The 26,125-nt window shown below is 46.3% G+C and overlaps 1 protein-coding gene and 1 non-coding gene across 2 annotated transcripts in view; both read right to left on the minus strand.

Annotated features, from left to right (window-relative positions):
• Window positions 1–26,125, minus strand: part of LOC144179132 (uncharacterized) — a 233,001-nt gene that overhangs the window by 98,276 nt on the left and 108,600 nt on the right. The window lies entirely within an intron of this gene.
• Trnas-gcu (transfer RNA serine (anticodon GCU)) lies at window positions 10,086–10,158 on the minus strand. Its single transcript has one exon. It is a non-coding gene; the product is annotated as a tRNA-Ser (tRNA).

The raw sequence follows: 26,125 nt of genomic DNA on the forward strand, positions 1-26,125 counted from the left end.
GATAGAACACAGCGCAGATGCGGTGTGCATGCGCATGCGTGCACTGCGCTTTGTTGTATCTTCCCTCCTTGTCCCGTCCTTGTTAGCGCATTCCGCCAATCAGGAGCGGGAAGTTTTGACCTTTCGCTCGCGTCGCCAAGGGGTGCTTTCAGTGCTTCGGGATAACAGTCAGTTGCGTGCGCTCGCTCCTGATACACGTGTGATAGATGCGCTGCCGTATATCTGTTCCAGGCGCACTACAGACTCTTGATCATCCCCGAGTTCGATTACGCCATCGCTTTCGCGCTTAAAATACCAGCTTAAACACCCTCAATTTTTAATTCGAAGCAGTATACGTCGAAATCCCCCCGTTTTTCATTCCGGTGAAGCAGCTTTACTCAGTGCCGCTGCGGCGCCCATCTCACAACGGCAGACCCCAATTTCATAACTGTCGTTCCCCTCGCCCCAACCGATGCCTCCTTCACAAGTTGCGCGATCGGCTTATAACGGCGGTAGAGCCCTTATCAGGCAATAACAAAGCAGCTTTCCCACTTTGAACGACATTCTTCTTCAGCATGAAAGGCTCTCCGCGCGACATTTGCGCCCGCGTATTTCACGTTTAAGCGCACGGCCATCACCGGCTGCAAGATTATGCGTGCAGTGGTTGGGGACGGAAGCAGGTGCGAGTGCATGTACAGCTAGTCTTCATGCCGCCACCGATGACATGCGCGTTCTGCTGGCTGGAAATTTAAACGTGGGAGTTATAAAAGCTCCATTTAAGATATCTGTACACACGGCACGTGCGTGAAACCAGGCTTCTTATGCGCGAAACTGTTACTCGAAAATCGTGCAAAAGGAACGGTTCTAGATAACACAATACACGCATGGATCATGAATGAGGAGTACAATAGTATACCTTTATCTCATAAGCCACGTATAGGTACACATTAAGATCGTTTGTAGATGCGTGTACTTAGTGCGCGAAAAATCGTCGCATGGGTTCCTTCTTCGTTTGCGACCGGGGTCTTTGAAGATTTGATGACCGATTGGACACACTTTCCCTTGACTGGACTGCGCTGTAAGAATATTTAGTTGTTGGCACTGGCCGGACGCCGCGGCAGAGAACGTGACCAGATCGAGTTCGCCCTGTAGTACATGTTCGGACCGCAGCGGCGCGGGGGTGCTGCGACGGTGCTTCTCGCCACAAAGGGGAAGCCGCTAAGCACCATCATCATCATCATCGTGACGGGCCAGCAATCGCTTGCGGAGTAGCATCCGCAGCTACGGTGGCTATGTGGCGTTCTTGTCTTTCCGTGTCGTTCAAGCATTTTTTGGTGTTTTCTGCTGCCAGAGTGAATCACGAGGAACAGACTTCATATTTGTCTTCCACGTTGTGGTCGGCACCATGCGTGGCCTTTTGTGTCACGATTTGGGACCAGCTGCAATGATCGCCTTGCAAGATCACGCGGTGGAGCGGGCCTACGCACTGCGCGGATGTCGCGGCCTGTGTCCTTGGTGGCTGCGACGTGTTGATCGTTGCAGTTGCACGCTTGCGAAATCGACCCGGACCCAGAAGGCAACTAGATGCGATCAGGGGTAAAAAGTGCTTTGCATCCAACTGCAGATCACTCTGCCAGAGTAATCCGGATCTAGCGCCACTTTTTAGAGCTCCGTCGGAGCCTGCTCGAACTTTGGCGCCGGGCAATCACCAGAGCAGATAATATATTCCAACCGAGCGACTGCGTCTGTTCGAAGCATTTTCCCCAACAGGTTATACCAGAATGGTACTACGCCGAGTTCGATGGCAAGGTACTTTTTGGATGGCGAGGCTATGAGAAACACAACTTCCAGTGCATTGTGCTTTCTACAGCCAGAAAGGAGACTTGTAGTAATAAATGTGTTTGTTACGGAGAATGACTATTTTAGCTTCACGGGAACTAAAAAAATCCCGGGCCATCTCCACTAACGTGAAACCTGGGGAGTGGCGAAGCACGCAGTGCATAAGTGTATTCTTGGCGCCTTGGCGTTTTTGCCAACGCCGATGAAACCGTTGGGGGTGGAGGTATACAGCTTTGCTGTAAAAGACTGTTGTCTTTGAAGCACGAAGGTTTCTAGCGCGAGGTGTAAACGAGTTTCCCGGTGCTTTAGTACCGTGGCTACATGAAACGACGATTACGACGACGATTCGGACGACGACGACGACGATGACAGGAGACGCCAACAGCCCCAGCCATAAAGGGGCTTCGCCCGTAAAACAATGTTTTTATTCTTATGCTGAATGTACAGTAGGGAACAATGTACACCAGAGTGGAAGGCTCCAAATTAGAACCACATGAGATTCTTCACATCACACAGGACATAGGGACGAGGTTGACAGGAGAAACGCCAAGGACATTTTGACTGCCGGGACCTCGTGCGAACAGCGGCGGAGGCGTTCCGCCACACAGCAAAACAGCGCGGTTTGTATTCCTTGCTATGGAGATAGCATTTCTGATACAGACGAAATACGGCAATGCAGTTGACGTATTCGGCCACATTAAAGAGTCACAGTTGGGTGAATTTTACTATATTTTCTACACGACCGGCATTACCAGCAACGTTTTATGGTGTGCATAGGCTCTTTGGCCGAGATGCCCGAGCGCACGCATTTAGGAGGACCTTTTATATTAAGAGACGGTAAAGTAGCTGTGCTCTAGGGAATCGTGCGGATGAACGAAAAAAATTGTTTACAAATAAAGCCTTTCGACAACGAGCTCGGAAGGGCGCCGTGTTCTGACTACTGTTCCGCGCACTCCTGCAGTTTCATGCGAGTAAAGATGGAAGTGACTCAAAATGATTTGGTGTCAACAACAGTTTCAATCTTTCTGTACCATGCTGCACTTAAAAAAAAGTTCACGTACATGCCACTCCACCGAAAGATCCCGAAGCACCTACATTACGACAGGCGCAGCTTGGCGATCAGACAGGCCTCCGTGGCGCGGCGCCTTGTGCCGGCTTTCCAGAGGAGCTCATGGAGCGGCGAACACGATCTGGTCGCGCCGTCGCGCGCGGTGTCACCACCTAAACATATTCTTACGCCGTGGATTGGACGAAGCTTCCGCGCTTCTCTCATCTTTCTTTATGAAGGGGGATGGTAAAGTTTTAAATGCAGAGCATTTCAGTAACTCACGATGTCACCCGCGTTGACGTCCGTCGTAGTCCGCACCGTCGTTGTCCGCACCCCTCCCCCTACACTATACATAAAAAAAATACTATCCGGCGCCTGGTTTCGATCCCTCGACCCTGCGGGCGGAACGCAATGTACATGGTGCTCTACCCACTGCGCCACAAAGCCGACACAGAATGGGAAACTACGAACACGCCTTATATCCTTGACTTATTCAAACTACGTCAAGAAGCTGCTGATACAACGCATTCACTACCACCAACTCCCCAAATACTAAACGTTAACGCAATACACCCACCCCCTATGCGACGCATTTACTCGAGTCCCCCTCGCGGGGAGATGGGCCCAATTTTTTTTTTAGCCTTCAGGAAAACCAATTGAATGTATATTATTATAACCCAGAATACTGCAAACATTTGTTTCAGAAGTGCGTTCTGCCTAAAACAGGCCGAAAAACTCATCTGTTTTTTGCACTGTTGCGTTACATGAACGCAGCCACATCTAGGCAGCATCAGCATTGAAGGCAGCGCAGCTGATCCTACTTCATCAATATCTGTCTAGTGCATACTGCGGGAGGAACGTACTTTTCGGTCTTTCGAAGTACTCGCGTATGCCAAACACGCGCGGGCTGCGTCACTTTCGGAAGGCGGCGCTTTCAAATAACGAGCGCTTGAGTGTGTATTTTTAAGGCCGCTAGCAGCAACCGTCAGGGCAGAACGTATGCATAACGCGAGGCGCACTTCTCGGACTACCCGGAAGGCCCGCAGAGACTGCCTCGAAGTAAATGCGTGTCTCGTCCAGCACCTTTTCAAGAACTTCTCTTCGCGTGTGTTTAGAAACGCACGCTGAAATATTAGGGCCAAGAACTGGGACTGATAGCCGACTAGACATTCCCTGCGTCGGTTCCCCGTGCTCGTTGAGGAGCGTTTGTGCGTCTGCAAAGAAGGCACTCAAGCATAGCTGACGAGGCCCTATTTAGAGAAGGGGTCTCTCCAGAATGCTCCTCTGTGGATGGGCCGTTACGCTTGAGAGATGAAAGGATCGAACCTGTTTCTGAAAGCGGGTTACGAAAAAAAAGTTTCCACCCAGGACAGAATAGTCAAAGTGGTTTACGGTTGGGCGAGATATCGAAACGAGCGATTTCCGCACGTACGAATGGCGGAATGAGTACAACCTCTTCAGGGCTAACAAGCGACGACCCGTCAAAGATTTAGCGAGCAGATATTCAGAGCGCGCTGCAACTTGGTTCTCCTTGAACATATGCCCGGTTCTCTGAGAAAACACTCGGGGACGGGTTCCGTACAGAAACTTTGAAGTGGATCTGAAGTGGATTCTGCCAGTCTTTTGTGAACGACAACCGAAATACTCGGGGACGGGTTCCGTACAGAAACTTTGAAGTGGATCTGAAGTGGATTCTGCCAGTCTTTTGTGAACGACAAGCGAAATTTTCTGTGATCTACGCTTCGAGCATTCAATATCAAGGAGCTCTTTGTCTGTACATCTGGTTTCCGTGATGCAAAGGTCAACAAGCAAACAACAACAAGCAAACAACAAGCCCAAGCTGAAGCAACGTCATTTCGGTCTTACATGGGACTGATGGTCTAGGCCGCAATCACTGCGTGTAAAAGCGGCTATCAAGTTAATATACAACTTGGATTTATTCGGTCCATCTCGGGAGTTAATACGTCGCTACACTTTTGTTCGATTGGAAACGTTACTGTCGTCACTCAGAAGTCAATGTTACAGAGTGGACTTCAAACTATCCGCTTACTGCGCCATCATTTGAAGTGCAAAAGCTCTTGGCTGCACTTAGGGTATCAGCCAAAAACAGGAAGAGCACAGACTGACTCGGTGCTGTCGTGAAGGAAACTGAAGTTTGTAATACCTGAACAAACCTCGCAAGGCGTCGAGGCAGTTTAATGTAATATATTTTATGGGGGATAATCAAACATTCACACACCGACTGGTTTGGCCGATGTAAACCTGACCACAAGAAAGTGGAAGTTGAATAGCAGTGTAAGTTAGCCGAACCGGTCGATGGGTAAATCGTGGATTATTTCAACACACGAGCTCACTGAACAACAATGCGCATTCGCATTTCGCATGTCATTGTTTCGAACACGCGTGTGATCTAGAATTTAAAGATGCCTCTATCCTTCCTGTTCACGCTGGTTGCTTGTAGGGGGAAGTCATTGATGCTTTTCCCATTAATAAAATGGGTATTCTGTGTGAAAGCGTGCCTTAGATAGTTCTGCCCATTATATGAGTTTTGAACCGCTCTATAAATAACAAGCAGTTTAGACGTTTTATGGGTTTGCGCGTAGTTTGTAGTTTTGGGGTTCTGTTTGTAATTCAAGTACGATGTCCCGATGTGAAAGCACGTGAGTTTGGTTTTAGTACTTATGCATGTGTCGCGTTCTCAATAAAAGCAGCTGGGGGTGCAGCGTCGTCCTGTCTTCTTCGGTTTTTCGTGCATTAGTTTATCATACGATCCCTTAAGATGTTAAATTAAATTTGCAGCAATTGTTGTCACTATTTGAGAAATAAGACAAAGTGCTGAGCCCCAAGAACGCGGGATCGAATCCCGGCCGAGGGGTCTGCTTTTCTGATAGAGGCGAAAAGTGAAAACGCCCATGTGCTCGAGATTTCGGCGCACGTTAAAAATCCCCAGGCGGTCAAACTTAATCCGGAGCCCTCCACTACGGCGCGCCTCATCGCCTGTGTAGCACCGGCGGAATAAACCGCACAATCGAGAAATAAAACAAAAAAGGCACGCCAAGTTTACTAATTTCAAGGTAAGCCCGCTGTCATATTCTGATAGCACTGTTGTCTCCTACTCGTAAGCTGTCCTCGAAGCCTCCTTCGCTTATGAAAGCGAATAAGCAACATATTGTCATTATTTCCACAAAGAGAAACTTTTAACCATATTTACTTAACCCTAAGTAAGCTCTCCCATTTTAAAGGAGCCATGAAGACAAAACACAAGTTTGGTTCATTCAAAAGACGACCTCGTTAGAATCATACTGACACTAGTTTTAACGTAATCTTCGCTCAAATATGCTATACCATTAGGAATAAAGGGAATGGCCATGCGACCCACTCGCCCATTTCGCGCAACGGAACCTATGATGTCATACCAGAATAATCTGCGATTGGCGGAGACCGGCAAAAGCAAACGCATATTATGCTGAGCCTATAAGCTTGCAGAACGAGCTATTTGTGCTGAAATTTAGGGAACCTTCTATTTAAAGCAATAAAAATGGTGGGACAAACACTGGAAGTTACGAAAGAATATGTAAACATAAAGTACTGATGCGTACTGCTTTGGTAGTGCGCGCATTATGCTTGGTTTAGCTGTACAGCACTGTGGGGCTTTGTGGTTGTCTCAGACGACACTGTACGATTGAAACAAGCAACGGTGTCTTACGTGACCGTATTTGTCGAGCGAGGACTAAGTTTCACGACACAATTATTTTCTCCCAGAACAAAAACAAGCCAGGTTTAAATACGGCCAAAAACAAACGGCTTGCCACGTTGTGGTGGCGCCATCTAGGTTCAGTAACGTAAACAAACGCGCGAATACCTCGAGGCCAGCGCCGCCGTACAGGGTGGAGACACCCTTTGAACGGCCCCGTGCCGCTGCAACGTGCTCAACGCGTTGTTCTTTTCGTTTCCCACGAGACCCAGCAACGCGAAACAGATAAGATGATTCAAACTCCGCCAGTAAACCGTCTTCCGGCGATAATTTTAGCGCGATTTTGATACAATGACTTGCTTCTTCGGCGAGCGAGCGACCCAAAATGGCGGCACCAGTGTATACGTATCTCCACCCTGTACGGTGGACGCGTGAATCAAGGGACCCTATGCTGCAGAGCGGTCGGTTCCGGTGATGCCATTGCAGACGACGAAAACACACGCTTTAGCGGGAAAATCAAAATTCTAACGTAAATTGATTAATTTCTCAGTGAAGAAAACATCGTTTGTATCCGGACAAGCGCTGGGGGACCAGAAAACACGAAATCTTTCGAAGAAAACAAACTTGTATTTTGTCTGCATGGCTCCTTTGACGCAGCTATGATGAATCAAGTGTAAATAAGTGCTTAAAGGAGCGATGAAGAGAAAAAACAAGTTTGGTTCATTCAAAATATTGCCTCGTTAGAATCATACTGACACCACTTTTACTGTAAACTTCGCTCGAATAAGCTACATAATTAGAAAAAAAGGGAATGGCCATGCGACTCACTAGCTCATTTCCCGCAACAGAACCGATATGTCATACCAGACAGCTCTGCGATTGGCGGAGGGCGGCAAAAGAAAACGCAAATTAGGCAGAGCTTATAAGCTTGCCGAACGAGCTATCTGCGCTTAAATTTAGGGTACATTCTTTTTAAAGCGCTAGGAATGGTGGGACAAACAGTGGAAGTTACGAAAGCACACGTAAAGATAGAAGTACCAATGCGTATGCTGCTGTTGGTACTGTGCGCACCATACTTGGTTCAGCTGCACAGGACTGCGGGACTTTGGGTTTGTTTCAGACTACACTGGCCGATGGACGCAAGCGACGATATCTTACGCGACCGTATTTGTCGAGCGAGCACTATGTTTCACGAAACGATTGTCTCCATGAACAAAACAAGGCAGGTACAAATACGTTCACAAACAAACGAAAGGCAGAAAACGGCTTGCCGCGGTGTGGTGGAGCTATCTGCTCACTAACGGTAAACAAGGCCCTGTGATGTTATTGCAGACCACGAAAACGCATGATTTAGCGGAAAAAGGGAAAATCAAAATTTTAACTGAAATAATTAATTTTTTAGGCAATAAAGCATCCATTGCATTCGGGCAAGCGCTGGGGGCACCATAAAACACGAAATCTTTCGAATAACACCAACTTTTGTTTTGTCTTCATGGCTCCTTCATATACCACTTTTAATCTGAAATCTGCCGCTCTTGCTTCGCATAAAGCGTGAAGAAGTCTTTCAATCAGCGAACCGATAGAAACATTCAACACAGAAGCGGGGAAAACAGTGACGCGTTGTCCGATCCACACGTTAGTAAAGAACGAATCAAAGATGAATGTGGTGGTCTGTAGTTGCACGCCAACAGTTTGCAGTTATAGGAGGCCGCAATATTAGAAGTAATAATAAAAGTGCGGCCATGCAATCCGTGCAGATGTTATCCCGCGAAGCTATAATGCGGCCGGTATTTTCCCACGTGTTACTCCTTATGGTCTAGCACTAATGAAACCACTGAGCCACTCACTCTCCGCAGAGCAGACAGGGATCGCATGATAACCTATAAAGAAATACTTGATCATTACAGAAAAGGTAGACTTTATTACCTGGAAGCGCCTAAAACCCCCAACAAGCAGCAGGCCACAGCTTGGAGACGGATTAAAACTGGGATGTACGCAAACCCAGTCTTACATAGCTATTACTACCCTGGCATACAGGGCGATAAGCGCAAACACTGCAAGCAGAGAGCGGATTTAGAACACATCATCTGGTCCTGCTCCAAAATAGATAAAACTGATCAGAGAATACTCATCATAAACCCACCCGAGCAGTGGGAGGCAGCCTTGCTCAGCTCGGAAGCTTACATCCAGCTACAAGTAGTCCGGATAGCCGAAGCCGCCGCCAGGGACCAAGGACTCCTGGCTGATGGCTGAGGGGAAATTGGCAGGGACTCCCACCTCTTCTACTCCCAACCCCTTACCGGGCAACAATAATAGTTTTTTTTCTCTCTCTCTCCTTATTGTCTGCAAATTCGTCCTCATTATACGCGGTTGTATTTTCTTTCGTTCCTATTCCGGCTCGCGGCGTCCTCGATTGTAACAGATTTGCTCCACGGAAGTATACCTTTTACGCGTGGCCTACCCATTTTGAAGCAGCGTGCAGCCGTCGTTTCCCTCTGCCAGGTTTACGCTGCTCCTCCCGCACCGTCACCGACGCTGCCAGCTGTTGACGCTTGAGCTCCTCTTTACGCAGTAGTTCGCTGCGCCCGCTCTGGTGCGCCACCGATAAACGGGGCCACACACTGTTCCCTTACTTTCAACTCCTCCGAAGCCTTATTTTTTTTCACGCATGCTCCTCAGGTTGTGCCGGAGGAGTTCTCCGCGTACACAGGGCCGCCGGATTTTTCTTTCACCTATTCATATAAAGCCTCGATGTACAAACGCCCCCCTCTCCTTATAGTCAGGTTTTCAGGTTTAGGTTCTTACTTGAAAAAAAGATTTGTATAAAATAAAATAACATGGCAATTATTAATACAGTTAGTGCCGATGGACGGTCCACAGTATACACTTCCGAGAGGACCTTCTCTGCAAAGCCTAAAAAAACAATACACAGGCAGTAGCGTTAGAGAGTGGTGAAGCAATATTGGCAAAGATAAACATCGAAAATACGTTATATCAATATAACGTATTCTGGCGGAGATATATATGCATAGCACGAGATAAGCATTCCACGGTGATACGTAACGAATAAAAAGCAAAGCAAAGTTCATTGTAGATAAGTATCGTTCATTATTGGCAGACTGTCGACCACAACTTATTTTTCCCTAAGAACGTTGTAACAAACAATTTCTCTAACGCCTACAGGGACAGTCACCATGTTTCTCATTTTTCAACGCACAAGCATTACGAGAAACTATAGACGATATACATCGCCGCATACACCTATACCTTATAATCAAGTACAACAAACGGTAAAACACGTTCTGATCAATCTGTACACACGCACACACCCACCCACCCACCCACACACACACACACACACACACAGACACACACACACACACACACACACACACACACACACATATATATATATATATATATATATAGCGAATCAGAAACCTCGGCAAGCAAAGGGGGGAATGCGGTAGGTCATAGACACAGATCAAGAATTTTTTCAGTCAGAAAGAAAGTGGTGAAAAAATGCCCGCCGGGTGGGATCCGAACCCACGACCTCCAGAATAGCGGTCTGGTGCGATAACCACTACGCTACCGGCGGGGCTGTTTCCCCACCACTTTCTCGGGTATTTATGTATATTATGTATATATGTATATATGTATGTATGTGTGTGTGTATATACCGTATATATATATATATATGTGTGCGTGTGTGTGTGTGTATGTATGTGTGTGTGTGTGTGTGTGTGTGTGTACTATTCTGCCTTTGTATTCTTGTCTGGCTACCACCTTGAACAGGCGTTGTTTCTTGGTTGCGAGTCGAAGTTGTACATGTCTACAGGTCGTTGGGGAATAAGCCTGTCAGGTTCTTCAGAGTGCACGTGTGTCTTGAATAAACGTTATGGGTTCTTTTATTGGGCTTCGGAATTACTGGCCTTGAATGCTTTCGAATTCCCCATACAACACCAAAGATCAAAGCACCGCTTTCAAACCTAAATCATGTTTTGCGGACGAGAAACCCTACGGGCCCTCCCTTGAACCGAAGTGTTATTCCGTTACGTTCGACGAATGGCAAATACGGCACGCGGGACTAATAAAACAAACGCCCTGAAACCCATTATTTGAGCACTGAAAACGGAATGACCCTAGCCAGAACTCGTTCGAAACCTTTGAAGTTGTGCAATGATCAAAAGAACGGGAGGAGGTTTAACCCGAGGATAACGGATGGCAAATAAACAAAAGCAGTCTTTTCTGGTACAAAAGAAACTTCTGGGATATCGTAATCACCTGATATTTTTCTAACCTTCAAATACCCGGTTTATACGTTAGCAAGGTCAAAGAGGCCCTCAAGAGCTCCAGAAAAGGAGAGGTGAAAAAAGGTCGAGTTTTTTGTCTCCCACGTCCTAGCGCTGGCGCCCTTTTTATCTTATGTTTATTACAAAAAATACTGCATGACGTAACCTGACAGCGGTTGGCCTGAAGGCATAACGGTTTCAGGGAGCGCTTTCACTTTGGCTAAAACGGACCATAGCTGGACATCCTGTCATCGTTGTTGTTGTTGGACAAATGAGAGGTTTCGAACTACGCGAAAAAGAAGAACAACACAACCAATTTTTAAATACGTGAGCACGATGGTGGCAAATGCTTTGTGTAGACTAAACAAGCGCAGCTGTTTGTGCCTTTTTTTCCTAAATAAGGTTTAGAGTACACTACCCCTGAGTACAAAAACTGCGTGCCCTACTGTAAGGATCTATGATATTAACTCCTGAGTTCAGTCGCGCTTCCGGCGAGCCAATATTGTTTTATTTTGCATTTTAACCTGATACTGGTGCTGGCACAGCCTCACCAACGGCCCCGCCTCATTCTGGTCTTAGCGGAACTTATGAACCCACTGTTTACAACTCCCCTTCCCACTCGCGCGCTCTAGGATAGACAGGGGTTGGCGCCCGGTGGTTATCATCACGGTCCTTTCCCTTATCTATCACCCCTCTCTGATCCAAAGTTACATTCACAGAATTCCCCCCGAGGGCTCGCTGCGCTGCCTGTCGTCCTGCCCATGAGGAGACAATGACAGCTGAGCGTTTGTGCTGATAGTACTCGAGGAGTAAAACAGATGCAGAGATAGAATAGACGACGACTGAGCGTTTATGATTATAAATAGCATCCATTCTTGTCACGCCCCTCATCAGAGCCGCGTGTTTATACTAATGAAACAGGGGATATCGACGTTGAAACTCCCGTGGTAGCCTATGTCAACACAACGCACGTGGATGGCGAGTCACTGCGACCAATAAAGTAAAGGCGTTAAATGAAAAGGCTAACCTTAGAACCTTCACCTATAATGGTATCAAATGCACCGCTAGTTTGCGCAGTGCAAAGGAGGAGCCATGTCAAAGGAAGCCGTTCCGCGGGCATATTCCCGCTGCGCATCGTCATTCGCTAAATCAGTTTAATTGGTCGCACAGCTAGATTGTTCCCACAGGCGCCTTGGGGCGAGCGGACACCCGGCAACACCATTGAAGGCATAAGGGTGTTCAGCAATTTTTAGGCTCCTGGGGAGAAGTCACAACTTAATTTAAGGTCACACGTGAACTTACTGGCGGTATTGTACCTAGTTTATCAATTTCAGTGCGATTCAATTTCAATTTATTTCGCAGGAGCAACGGAAAGGTCCCCAGCTAAAAGCTACAGCAGTAGCCTGACGGTGCCAAGGGAAGCATTACACTGTGCCGCGAACAGTGCATGAACCCACACGTAGTCTGAAAAGGCTACAAAGCTATTGGACAACACAGTATTTGAAATAGTTGTGTTCGTAGAAAGGATAAATAAAAATAACACATCATAATACATCACAATACATCAAACAATACAACGAAAAGGGGAAAGCTACAACCGCAACAAAACTTACACCTACAATCGCACTAAGAATGAAGTCAATTGTTTCTTGGAAATAATAGTGGTCTTCTTCTGATTGTTTAATGCAAACGGGAGATTACGTCTTACATATTTCAATTTGTAATTAGTACGAAAATGCGGTTTCGACCATACTTCAGTGTTCCGGGTCCGCGCATCTGCTCTTTTCCACACTAAACGTGTAATGTGTTCTACAATATTGATACAAGGTAAAGCGGTATTTACAATGGTGTATTTACGATACTCATTGAGAGGCTAGTCATCACAAAACACGGTGGAAGAGAGCACCGCGCGAGTCAGGGAACGACCGCGCTTCACCGTCGGCGTCCTCTTCATCTCCCTACTTGATGATGGTCCCGGCTAGCACAGTACATAATACCATCCTCTTTGCGAGGAATTTAATTAATTCCCCGTAACACAACCCCCCTTCTCCCCCCCCCCCCTGATGTTAACTACAGCAACAGAGAAAAGAAATAAACGGTGCACAGCACCCGTACTTCATACATATGCTCAACACGAACAACGTGTATGTTAACAAAGCATTTTTGTGGTGGACATGCGTTCGAGATTATACACCATTATACTACTCGAACTATTAGTTATAATTGTTGTCCACGTAGAACATCTCCCAAGGCTCCACAAGGCCTGGCAACAAATATTTCCTTCAACCTCCCATGTGTCTACTTCAGCTGCTCGAGCTCTTTGGGGACATCAAGTGCCTCGGAGTGCCAGAAGGCCCCATCCCTTGTCCCATTCCCTCCCCTCCCCCCTCCGTACGAGCGACGGGCGGGCAAGCTGGCCAGCACCGACGTCTCAGGCCAGCGTAGCCTGGTGGAGAGGGTCCCGGCAGTCAGCGCGGACCAGGGCTTCACGGTCTAGAGGAGGCTCTCCCTTCCCCCTCTCCTCATACCGGAGGGTCACCCAACCATCAGCGCCTAAAGCTCGTTGCAATAAAGTTTTTCACTGACTCACTCACTCTTTAGAGCTGATCGATTGAAAAGGGACACGTCACGCGCATTAGGCGTTTTTGTTGCACTTAACATTTTCGGTCACCGCCGCTCAGACCAAAATGATCAATCCAAAGCTCCTCATGTGACAGGTGTAGCAGCTGCATGGGTCCAATGGCTGCTTAGTGTTTTGAAGAATAAACTTTATTGAGCAAAAAAAAAAAAAGATTGACGTAGTCGGATTCTTCGTTTTAGGATCCCGTTGGAGCCATGGCTACCTCTTCGCGCGTTCTACCAGCTCAAGCTGGGTTTCACGGCTGAAGCTGGCCTTCCCTCTGCTCAAGGGAGGGGTTGTAAATTGGGTGGTGCTTGGTTTCCGCGGCAGGAACACCGGCAGGTACCCTATACACAATAGCAGAGTACACACCCCCTTCCAATAGGGCAGGTCGGGCTATAAAAGGAGATTGATGGCGTGGTGTTTAGTGAGGTGGGAGAGTGCAGCGCGCTAGGGGTGCTGTCTTCATAGCTGGCTTTGCAAGAACGTTACTTTTGCATGGTGGCCGCTTGGTGGCTTTATTCTTGGAAACGCTAATTAGTGTGGATACATTGAATTGTCCGAAGCATTGACGCATCTATTTATACAAGAATTGCAAAATCACTTGGCCTATATTGATACTGATAACAAAGTTGAGGTCAACGACAAAGTCAAATGCACTATTTTGATGTTTCGGATTACATACGGGATCCTCGTTTATATATTGCTAAAGAGTTTAATTGAGTGAATCCTAGGGCTTGTGTTTCTGCAGCCAATCGAAAATGGACACCAGTTAAACGTTATCTCTAGCTTTTAGGCGTCCTAAACAACTGTATGTACCCTCCCTCCCCACCCCTCTTCGGACTTCTAAGTAAATTGAACATTTATAGTCAGCTTGAGGCTGAGGCTGCATAAAGACCGCTATTCGTAGTTTTTTTCTCTCTGCCTTACTATTTCGAATTGACAGTAGGCAACTTTTGGTGGCACTCGAAAATCCGAAGCAGTATCTGACAATATTTGCTGTTGAACTTGTCGGTTCACGACTTTACAAAACAAGGATTTGGGCGCTAAACAGACGTGTACGAAGTTATGCCTAACGACATGTAAGGGAGCGAATTATTATTCCGTGCCGGTATATGTCATCCGCGTCTTTCTTCATTTAGACCATTTAGCGACCGAACCTTAATTAACCTTCAACCAAGCGGTCCTAAGTGCTTTGGTTTGATCAGCAGATAGTGCCGTGTGATCACGCTCCCACCATTTCAGAGACAAACATCTGTCATTCCGTTCTAACTTTTCAAACGCTGCAAAACACAAACGTCCGCACGTAAGCCAGGTTTTATCCCCTAACGACGAACTTCGACGCTCGCCCAGAAAATTAATTGTCGAATCGGCATCGCGTCTCTTCGTCATTAACCGGCGTACTCGCTGTGATCACAGCTGGGCCGCCTCGCGGACTCGCCCTCGAGCACAAAGGCGACACGCTCCCGTGAAGACAGCTTGGGTCGCAATCATGTTAATGCATACACATAATGTTTTTATTCCTTCGGAGCACGCGCACTTTTTAGCTAGACCTGCTTTGGATTTGTGTTATTAGCTACTCGGGGGGAGGTTGAAGGAACGCGAGAAACACACGGGAACGTATGTATAGACTGCCGCATCCACTAAAACGCACCGCGCGCGAAGCGTAAACGACGTCTTTATGGGGACACGTTTCGCGCGGTTAAGAGCTGCTTTCATTACAAAAAGGAGGCACTCGTAAATGAAGCTAGCAACTAAAGCAGAAACGTTGCTAGACTGTCAAAAAAGCTTCCATTGAACAGTACAATCCAGAAAGGTCGTCACCGGCAAGACCCGCATAGACGCAGAGTGCGAGTACCAGGACAAGCGCTTAATGTCATTTTTGTAGCGACAAAAGACCGCGCGAGAATGGAAAAAAAAGGAAAGTTTCTTCTCAAAGGGAGCTCTCTTGCCCTCTTTCGGCCTTTTCTCGCTCTCCGCTGTGCGTCCCGGCGACTGCGCGGCTACATGCCCGGCGCCTTGGCCCTTGTCCCGGGCCCAGATGATTCCTTTCGGCCATGGCCCACTGTCCCGTTCAGCTCCGCAGCGCTCCTCCTCGCCCGCTATCCGTGGTCGGCGGTCCTTTGGTTCTCTCGAAAATGGTCTCGCATGGTCGGCCGACCGTCGCCCGACGCACGTCCGACGCCCGGTCTGGCGGCCAGGCGAACCCGATGGAGGAACCCGGGGTGCTTCGATTTCCTCTCGTTTTGTTTTATTTTGCTTCGCTGCGGCTTATTCTTCTTTTCTGCGTCATATTTATAAGGTTTCACGGTATACGCGTGAGGCAGCGGTTCTGGGATCCGGGCACGCTTCGCGGAGTAGAGTCGCTGCTGAGCGAAGGAGGGTCGTTGCGTTCTGGAGCGGAGGGGAGCGAAGATACGTGTACCACACCGCGCTGTACGTGAACGGAGAGAACTGCAGGGCGGGCTACAAACAGAAGTAACAACACGGAGGGGGCTGCTCAGAAACGAATCAGAGTGAGTTAGTCCGGCGTGGTGCCTGGCTCCTTCGCTAACTCCATTCTTTCATTAGGGCTTCTTTTTGCTGTTGGTTTGATTTGTTTTCGTGTCGCTGACATTTCTTGGTATTGCACGCATTGTTGTGTTGCGGGTTATCGACCCCAGTTCCAGAAGAGGGTAGGTGTAGCCGTTTTATTTCTCTTGTACTTCGTATAGAACCTGTATGGCATTACTTGCTGACGACCCCTTGTAACACAGTTATCGTTGTTTTTAATGCGACGCAACGAATCTGAAAACGTACCTCTCTCTTTCTCTTCCTATTTCCCTGTGTGTGAGTCAACATGTGGGCGTATCCATGCGTGTGTGTCGGAAAATCATAGTTCCCATGAGTTGCTCAAATAAGCTTATACTTAAATGGCCCTGCACATACCTGTATTACAAGGAATGACATTTAATAAAGAAAAAGTACTTGTTTCTTGTTTACAGAGGCTTTCAGTCATTGTTTTCCAAAAAAAAAAAAACGTTACTCAGATTTTTGTGGACTAGTTGCTATTTCTAAGAACGCCAAAAAAATTAATAAGCCCTCATTTAGACGGAAAAGTGTTGTCCCTGACTAGCTGGTGGCTTATAAAATCCAGTAATTGTCCTTTCACCCCTGTCCCCTGTTTTCTTTAGGGCAAACTCCCAGAGCTCCACACTGCACTGCGTTGTGAGAAGATTTCAAAAGAAAAGGAAAGTGACGAAAGGAATGGAAAGGGATGTTACCCCGTTACCCCGTTTCCGACACCATTAGGCGGAGCCCTCTCCATTTCTCTTTACTCCGCAAAACACCTCAGTACTGTTCGCCATAGCAATCAATTATTTCGCATTAACGCTGTTCTGGGTTTTGAGGCGAGCCTAATTTTTGATGCTCACCTCTCAAGCAGCAGACTATGGTTGAGTTTGCCACTTGGCACTCACTCCTGCAAAGGATGCCGAGCAAGCTACGTATCGTAAGCTTGTCTGTCCTGCAACTGTGACTTATTTTCTTGCCTCTTTTGTAACTACCCCCTCCCCCCACCCGCCTCCTTTCAAAAAAAGTCCATCCATCTAGTTGCACTCCTCTAATGCCGACACACGATAAAGGAAGCGTATCGACCATCTCTCCAACTTTCATTGCGTTCCCCGTCCAAACTCTTCGCTCGCAGGGCTTCTGTGGAATTGATGTGCTACGCTCTGACAACTACAATGAAAATGTTTCCTGCAACACTGGCACGGTATAGCGAAAACGGGAAACGGATTGAAATTTAAAAACGGAGGGATCATATTTGCTAAAAATCACTGCGGCTTCAGTGCGAAATGTACTCGTACTTCTTTATTATCTAAAATATTTGTAGCCTAGACACCACCCTGGGATTTTTTCACACCGTTTTATATTTTTAACCACATTACTGGATTTCATTATCAGATTCGAAAACATTGTACTGCCCAGGAGCATCATGTATAAAACAAGTGCCATTCCCGCTTGAAGAGACATGAGCTGAGATAGCCCCCGAATCTTTGCGTGCAGAACACAGATTGAATTATTTTTCTCGGCATGCAGTTGCTGCGAAGCGTAGTTTTATAGTATCCGCCACTCTTTGATTAGAAAATGGCGGTGTTGCGTGCGTTCGAAAGAAAGAAAGCAGAGTAGCGCCCATCCACTCTCTTTATTTTCATTTCGTTTCGATGGTTGTAACCGAACACGGAAGCATTTCTAAACACGTGTGGCTAACATTATTTGAAATTATGTTTCTGTTGATATACAACACACTGTTCACAATTCGATGTTTACCTTGTCCTGACTGCGTCTGGGCTAGTAAAGTGTACTCAAGGACGGCGGGGCCGTGAGTGATGAAGTGCTGCCGGAAGATAATTACTTGAGCGCGTGCGCCGCGTTCGACTCTCCCAAATTTGATTGTGTTCGCAAAAGTGAAAGCGACTGTACACAAAAAAGCCCTGGCGCTACCCTGCAATAAGATTTCAACAGTACGTTTTCGACGCATCGCCCGTCGTCGTTGCACACGCGAGCGTTTTCATACACAAGTTTACTTGCACTTTTGGCGTGCATCTTAGTTTACTCGCTATTTCGACTGACTGTTTCGTTCATACTTTGCCGAGCGTTCAGCGGAAGAATAATGGTCACGCGAGTTTACTTCTTCCTTGAACATGAAATGTAGGTGTTTTAATACTGCCGATTTCGGTTGAGGTGATAGATGTTGCCGCGAACTAGGCACTGGGTTTGTTTATTTATGTTTTGTTTTTACTACCGGCAGCGCCCGGCTGTGTTATCTGTGTCCCAAGCGAAGCGCGTGTTTCATTATTTTTATGCCACACGGGTTATCTCATTTCGATACGGGGAGCGTTTCGCGCTAACGCCACTAGCCTCGAATAATCTTCTTTGATCTACAATGTTCGAGATGTGAATCGACGGTTCGAGAAACAGTCGTGCCGAAAGATAAAAGCCTGCAGAGCAGACGCAGCGGTATCCGAATCCCCGACGCTCGCCCGCACGCGTCACTTTGTTGACTGCTGCTTCGCCGCCTGTGTATTCTTGGAGCTGTTAGGGGAGCACAAGTTCACTCCAATAAACCGTGTTTTCCTTCAAGACAACTGCGTATTCTTTGGCTTCGTGAAAATATTTGATTGATTGATTGATTGATTGATTGATTGATTGATTGATTGATTGATTGATTGATTGATTGATTGATTGATTGATTGATGGGTTTAACGCGCCGACGCAACGCAGGCGATGAGGCGCGCTGTAGTGGAGGGCTCCGGATTAATTTTGACCACCTGGGGATCTTTAACGTGCGCCGAAATCTCGTACACACGCGTTTTTGCTTTTCGCCTCCATCAGAAAAGCGGCCGCCGCAGCCGGGAATCGATCCTGCGACCTCGTGCTCAGCAGCGCAACGCCTTAGCCACTGAGCCACCGCGGCGTGTGTGACAATATTTCTGTCTTCGTGCACGCTCTGAAAGCACGGTCTCTATAATAGCCTCGGAAAAGATTTTTGTAACCCGCACTTTATAACCTAGAGTGGATGATGATATTTTCTGGTGTGAATCGCAAAGAAAGATAAAAATTATTATCCATTCCACTCAGCGGAGTTCGGTCACCAGCGAATATTGTTAGCACACGACATAGAGGCGACTGTGTTTAGATGAATGGTATGAGAAAATTTTAGTTTTGTTGATCATTGACGGTGGTCTTCCCTAAGAAAGATACATGCACACAGGCACGCACATATTTTGTCTGTACTGATTTTGAAAGTCGCGCCTACTTATAACTAATTTACTACAAAGCGCATATCCAAGTGATGAAAGGTACAAGCCTGAAGTCAGAATCATCTCCTCAACAGCATGCAACTTTGATGGTGACTTCGTGCTCGCTACACTCTAAAGAACGCCCCGCGGCGTCACACGTTAGCTCGTGAGTGTCTGTTTTGGGACATCAGAATTATGAGACTCTAATCATAAGAGCTCCGCTTAAAATACGGAGATGACAAACGCATCTGTTGTTTCGCATCTGTGGATGTTTCGCATCTGTATGGGTTTTCGTTGCACTTCCCACTTTCAGATGGAATTTCTCGTAGAGAAAGAATACGAGGCGCATGAATACATTTTGGGAGAGAGAAGTGATAAATATACGGCTTGTTTTTCCGCGTGCAATGCGAAGATAACGAACATCACGTGAGCGCGATGGCACGAAAATGCACGTTGAAGACTATAGGCAAAGTGTGTCCACATTTTGCAATGGTAGAGTCTGTCCACTTATAACAATGGACGCACCGAATTCAGCGTGGGATGTCTTCAGAACCGTGTTAATCGTGAGATGGTGACGGTGACCGGGGCTATCTGCACAAATATCAATAAGCCCCAATTGAGAGGGATAGAAAGGCACTTTGTTAAATATCTCTGCCGATATGGTTTCAGTACAGTTTCAGTGAACGAAGATCACCATAAACAGCGACTTAAGACGTGACTTTTTGCTACCTTTATATTGCAAATTCGCATACATGGCAGCTTTTGTCCCTTCCGATGAATTACTGCTCACATAATGATTCAACCTCCGACACATTATGCTTGCAGACGCTTTGACTGGTGATTTCAGGTATTGCCGACAGGTTGTGCTACAAAATCCACACGTTCATCTCGTTTGAATATGATTCTGAGTAATTGTAACAACCAGTTTGCCTCAGGAACTATTGCTGCAGGCTCGGCTGCAGGAGTTATCATGGTGTAAAAATCTTTATTCGGTTTAGGTTGAGTAGTATTTTGCATCATACACTCCTGTCTACAAACCGTTGCACATGTACCCCTGCGGGTGTGTGTTATTCTGTGGGTACGCATTGGAATAACCTTGGCAATGCGCAGGCATGCGCCTGACCTCCGGATCTTAAGCCTAATTTTTCGTTGTATATGATGCCAACGGTACCGGCAGCTTGACGTCAGATGAGTGCTTTTTTTCAATGAGCACCGGTTCACGACGTTACACCTGAAAGCGTAACGTAAGGCCCAACCTCCGATGGCAGAAACTCTGCCATCGACGGGGGATATGAGAGAGACAGTCGTCCTGCAGTGCAGTTAAATATGATTATGATGGTGATGATGAAAACGACAACGACGACGTCGACGTGAACTGAGGACACACTCCACTGGTTGTAGCCGCGGCGTAGTTTCTCTTTCTTACCTCTTTCACTATGCCGGGCTTCGATCATTTGCAAAACTTGTAATAGTGCGCAGAAACTTCAGAGTTCGCAACCAACACAAAAGTAGATAATCCGCATTTAGGTTTCCAGTTACGAATTCGTTCGACTCGTAATCACCTCACTCGTTTAGTTTTGAAAATTTTAATAACTTACACAAAACCTCCCCCAAAGCCATTTCGGAATGTGCTAATATGCTGCGGTCTCTGGAGAACAGAAACGTAACTTTTTATTTTTATCATTGCTTCATAATCACCGCCATCATCACTATTTAAACTGAAAAATTTGAAAAATGCATACGCGCAATAAACCTCGACAATATCTTAAAGCAAAGCTTTAGCCCGCTTAATATCATATATCCACCCAATCAATTTGTCTGTACTGACATGAAAAACAATCGACAGAGTAAAGCGTGGATTAAAATGCCGTATTTTTGACATTACTGCTTCATCGGTCTTAATCCCATGTTTTTGTTACTCAACAAACCATAGAGATAGAGCACCGATGCTACGAATGTAGGATTAGGAATCTTCAAGAGTCAGTACAAATTGCAACTTTCCGACGTGATTAATTCAATGTTAAAGGTTAAAATTCCGGTTCGAGGAATAGCTAGCTCGTAAAGCAGGTATTTTGTTGCTGCTGCTTTGCAGACGGCTCAGACTAATTAGGCGTGCGAGGCAAGTATGTACGTGGAATAATATAAAGAAGAAAGCTCGGTACGAGCCTAATAATGAACCTGTGGATACAAAGTGGGCATTTCAACCTCAAGCGGAGAACTAAAAGTTCGAAGCATGACCCTCTAACGAACTTAATCTGTTCTGAGACTGGGTAAGAGCGTCATTAGTGGCTCATCAGGACTGGAAACTCCCATTTTTTTAAGCCCCTGAAATTTCCTAACATACACAAAGAACTCAATGCTATGACGTTTCTTGATTTCAAGTCACCGGGAGTAAATTATTGAGAACGTGTGCCCAGCTGTGGAATGGCATTGCTATTGTGCAATCTTCATGGTATTTTCGTCGCAGAAGAAAATCACAATGAATGCTGGGTAGGAGAGTGCGATTAACCGTATTGTGTGGGTACCTTGTAAAATTTCAAATAAATAGAGACGAAGTTCAGTAAAGCTTTATGTCTGGCTAGTTGGTGTAACATGCTTTTGAGGGTAAGTTGCGTTTGTTGTGATCACAGAGACGGACAAAGAAAAAAAAAAACGTGCACTTTCGCAAGAACGCGGCGCATTAACAACTGATTTATTCTGAACAAGACGAAAACTACCTATATATAGAACAACACAGAATGAAACAACAAATTCTTGAGAAATGTGGAAGGGAAGTCACACGAGTGAAATATAAAAATAAAACATAGCGGGGGTCGAAGCCGGTCCGCGTTCTGCGCTAAAAAGATTTAACAACGTGAGGGTTCGAGCTAGTTGGTACTCCATAGTGAAAATTTAAAGCGCAACAAAATTTAGCTTAAAGCGCAACAAAAGCGCAACAAAAGCGCTTGTCCCTGTGTCATTCGTCTTGTATCTAAATTTTGTTGCGCTTTAAATTTTCACTAAAAAGATTATTCTAAAAACTGAATCTCACGCTGGGTGAGCGTAATCGAAGGGGTTTTTACGCACTCTCCCTTATGTCCTGGTATCGTATCATGGAAAACGCCTCTTAAAGGGACACTGAAGTGATATGTAAACATTGCGGGATTACTAGCGCAAATTGTAGTCCGGAGTCCCCAGGCCATGTTTCGACCACTCTAGGCGCGTTTACGCGATTTTATTTAGTAGAAAAACTAATTCGAAAACGCTGTCCTCCTCTCTTTACGCTCGCCCATTTTCTGTGGCGTTTTCGTGTGACGTCAGGAGGGGATGAGCTGGCAATTGGCTGCGCCACGGCTGCGCTACTGCACGGCTCCCCGGCCAACAGAGCCAGTCGGCCCAGCGTTTCGTCCGCCGGCCGCCGGCGGGTCGTCGCAATCAAGGAGGTTAAAAAAAATTGCTTGGTCGCAATTCGTTCGCTTAGTTGAAACGAAGCCAGGACACGTTTGTGAATGGAAGAATGTGCCTTTCTTTACTTGGTTCGTTTGTACACTGTATCTAGCTCCAAGTCAAGGTCGCTTCACACAAGCGCTGCACATGCGACGCTTCGCTGACTGGTACGCCAGTAGGAAAATATAAGGCCTCTTGAAGGCGGGAGAAGAGTCAGCGAAGTCAATATAGGTACTAAGCAAATAAAATCAACTGATATGTTTACCGTACAGCGTAAAACTAGGGCGCGGGAAGCACGTTTTTGCGCTGGGCGAACAAGCACAGCGGTCAGCAGCACGACTACGCATCTGCGAACGCTTTTCCGTCTACGAAATGCAATTGCTAGACGTGAGCTACTCTGGAAACTCGGGCGACGCTTACTGCACGATCGCAGTACAACAAATAGTCACCTAAGCGGCTTGAAATGCCAAAACGAAATAAAAGTGTAAACCGGTTGTACAATATATACCCTATATTAGCAAGGGAATGGGGTCCCGCTCCGTGGCCTAGCGGTCTGAGGCTCTAGGAATTCACGGCAAATGTTTTGCGAGTCACGAGTTCGAATCCCCGCGGGTACGTGCTTTTTTTTTTTTTTTTGTAAGTTAACTTTTTTGTTTTCCGCCGATGTTTTCTATATTGAGTTCACCTTTTTTGGGGCCGCAACGTTCATGGCTACACGAACTAGTTCACAAAACGCGCGCAGGCTGGCACTGGCGCGCTAGCGAGTTCTCGTTGGCGTGCTGTTGCCATAAGCACCGACTGCTTGCAGGCAGTGGGCACAGGCCAGAATGAACAGACCCTTGGCCTGGTGCGAACACGCTTTTTACGATACAGGCATGAGGGAGGCAAGCTCCAAATATGGGGGAAAAGCGCATGACATTTGGGCGTCTGCGGGTACGCGGAGGGCGTTCATGCACTGCGTAGGTCTCAGCTAGTGAATGCTACGACTACAAGCCGTCCTGGGAGGCTTATCTTGTGCATTTTACAGCCGACAACATGGCAGAAGCGCGGTACGATGATTACTGATATATTGAGAATGCCCATCCAACAAAGCCATTGGTTATGTTTTACAGAACCGAAACCGAAACCGAAACTTGTGTGATTGCTAACCTTGGGCATCGTCCAATCACGGCGCCCCTCCTCTCAACGTCACAGCCTTAGTTGGTGCGGCCGCCGCAAACCGCGCATGGTAGTTTTTCTTCTTTCGCGCTTTGTAAAATAATTACCGATTTGTCAACCGGATAAACGATGAAAAGTGTGCTAATTTGAGCCAGTCTACGCAGTGCAAGCAAAAACGGGAGCTTGACAAATTCACTTCAGTGTCCCTTTAAGTCACACGGGACATTTTGTCTTTAGAGCGGAACAAAATGGGGGTTTGGTCAAACGCGAGCTCACAACTGAGTCATATCTATGTTCACGCAGTCTTTCCCGTGGATTTTATGTCCCTTGAGACTTATGAAATGTTGTCCATCTTCAAATATATATATATATATATATATATATATATATATATATATATATATATATATATATATATAATAATAAACAAAATGCAATAAAGCTGATATATTTCAAAATTGAAAAAAGGGAGTGTACAGACTCTCCTTGCTTGCAGTTTTTTTTCTCGCCATAGCAATTTGTAACAGCCGGTACACAGCTTTATGAACGAGTAAGACAGACCATCTTGCAAAGAGAAGTCAACGAGAACATGGTATTTAACCTCCCTGTGCGACTCTCTTGAACGCAGCCGCACGCTTGTAAATTGCGCTTACCCTAATACGGCTGCGCGTTCGCTGCCCAATCGGATGCATTTAAACGTGTTCGCTGGCGTGACTCGGCCGCTGCCTCCGTTTGCAACAACCGAGTCCTCGCCGGAGCGCTCGTAAAACGTGCGCCGAGTCACGCACCGAGCCGATCGTTCTTAGGGCACATTGCTGGGCTCCTCCCGATCTGCAGAGCGTGCAAAACGTGCCGCTGCAACTGAATGCGTACCGTCGCATTTCCCAGATCTGGGGGCCGAAAACATCGCGGATTTGTGTCCATCTCTATGTTCTTGAGTAGCAAAAATCATCCCATTATATATATATCTCTCTCTCTCTTTCTCTCTCTCTCTCTCTCTCTCTCTATATATATATATATATATATATATATATGACAGAAATAAGGGTTGGCAGTCAAGAAAACCTCGGAAAACAAAGGGGAGGGTATGGTAGGTCATTGAAACAGATAAAGAATTTGGAAAGAAAGAAAGTGAAGAAAAAATGCCCGCCAGGTGGGATCCGAACCCACGACCTCCAGAATACCGGTCTGGTGCATTCTGGAGGTCGTGGGTTCGGATCCCACCTGGCGGGCATTTTTTCTTCACTTTCTTTCTTTCCAAATTCTTTATCTGTTTCAATGACCTACCATACCCTCCCCTTTGTTTTCCGAGGTTTTCTTGACTGCCAACCCTTATTTCTGTCTTATTTTCAACAAGCCCCTCACTTCCTATTCTGATTCGCTACATATATATATAAATATATATATATATATATATATATATATATATATATATATATATATATATATATATATATAGAGAGAGAGAGAGAGAGAGAGAGAGAGAGAGAGAGAGAGAGAGAGAGCAGAACAGAAAGATACGGGACTAGGGACTCGGTAAGGACACATATCAAGGTTGCAGTCGTCATTGCCAGTGTATTCAGCTGTTTCCGAAATATTTAATAGTGCCGAATGACGGTGTTTGTCATGTTTCTTTGATACAGTGATGAATAAGCGAAAATATAGGTCGAGAAAAAATCCGCCGTTTTTTCCGGGAGCGGGAGTCGAATCCACATCTCCGCATTACGCGTGCGGTGCACTGACCAATTATGCTATCCCGCAGCGGCTCCTCTCCCGACTTTCCAGCGGGGTTTATATTTACAAGTGCTCTTGAGGCCGGTCAACTGGAAACTGGTCAAAGTGGAAACAAAAATCACGATTTCTTTTGCAACGTGGGCAGTTAAGGCGGAAAGTAGCATTATTACTTGCAATAAATGGATTATTTTGGTATGGTAATGGCTACTGTACTGTGTTTGTTTCTGCATACGCGGACGGGGGGCTCCCGCGGATGGCGAACTCGTAACAATGAGGTCGTTATAGGCGGGTTCGGCTATATCGAACTATTGGATATATCGAACTAATCACGGTGCATATTGCAGTTCGCTATAAACGGGTTTGACTGTATGAGTTTTTTTGTTTTCGTAATTTGTTGTTTTTTTCTGTCTTTCGAAAATCACTGCTAGCTTTCGTGTGTGCTTGATTTTTATTCAGACGATATCTCAGCAAGTTTAGGCGAGAAAGAAATGCGATCTTGATATTGTCCAATTATAGCTTTCCACGGCGTGCACTGAGCAAATTTCATGCACG

This window comes from Haemaphysalis longicornis, unplaced genomic scaffold (genome assembly GCF_048455015.1).
Source record: "Haemaphysalis longicornis isolate Haplotype H1 unplaced genomic scaffold, Haemaphysalis longicornis Haplotype H1 scaffold_4, whole genome shotgun sequence".
In the NCBI taxonomy this organism is placed as follows: domain Eukaryota; kingdom Metazoa; phylum Arthropoda; class Arachnida; order Ixodida; family Ixodidae; genus Haemaphysalis; species Haemaphysalis longicornis.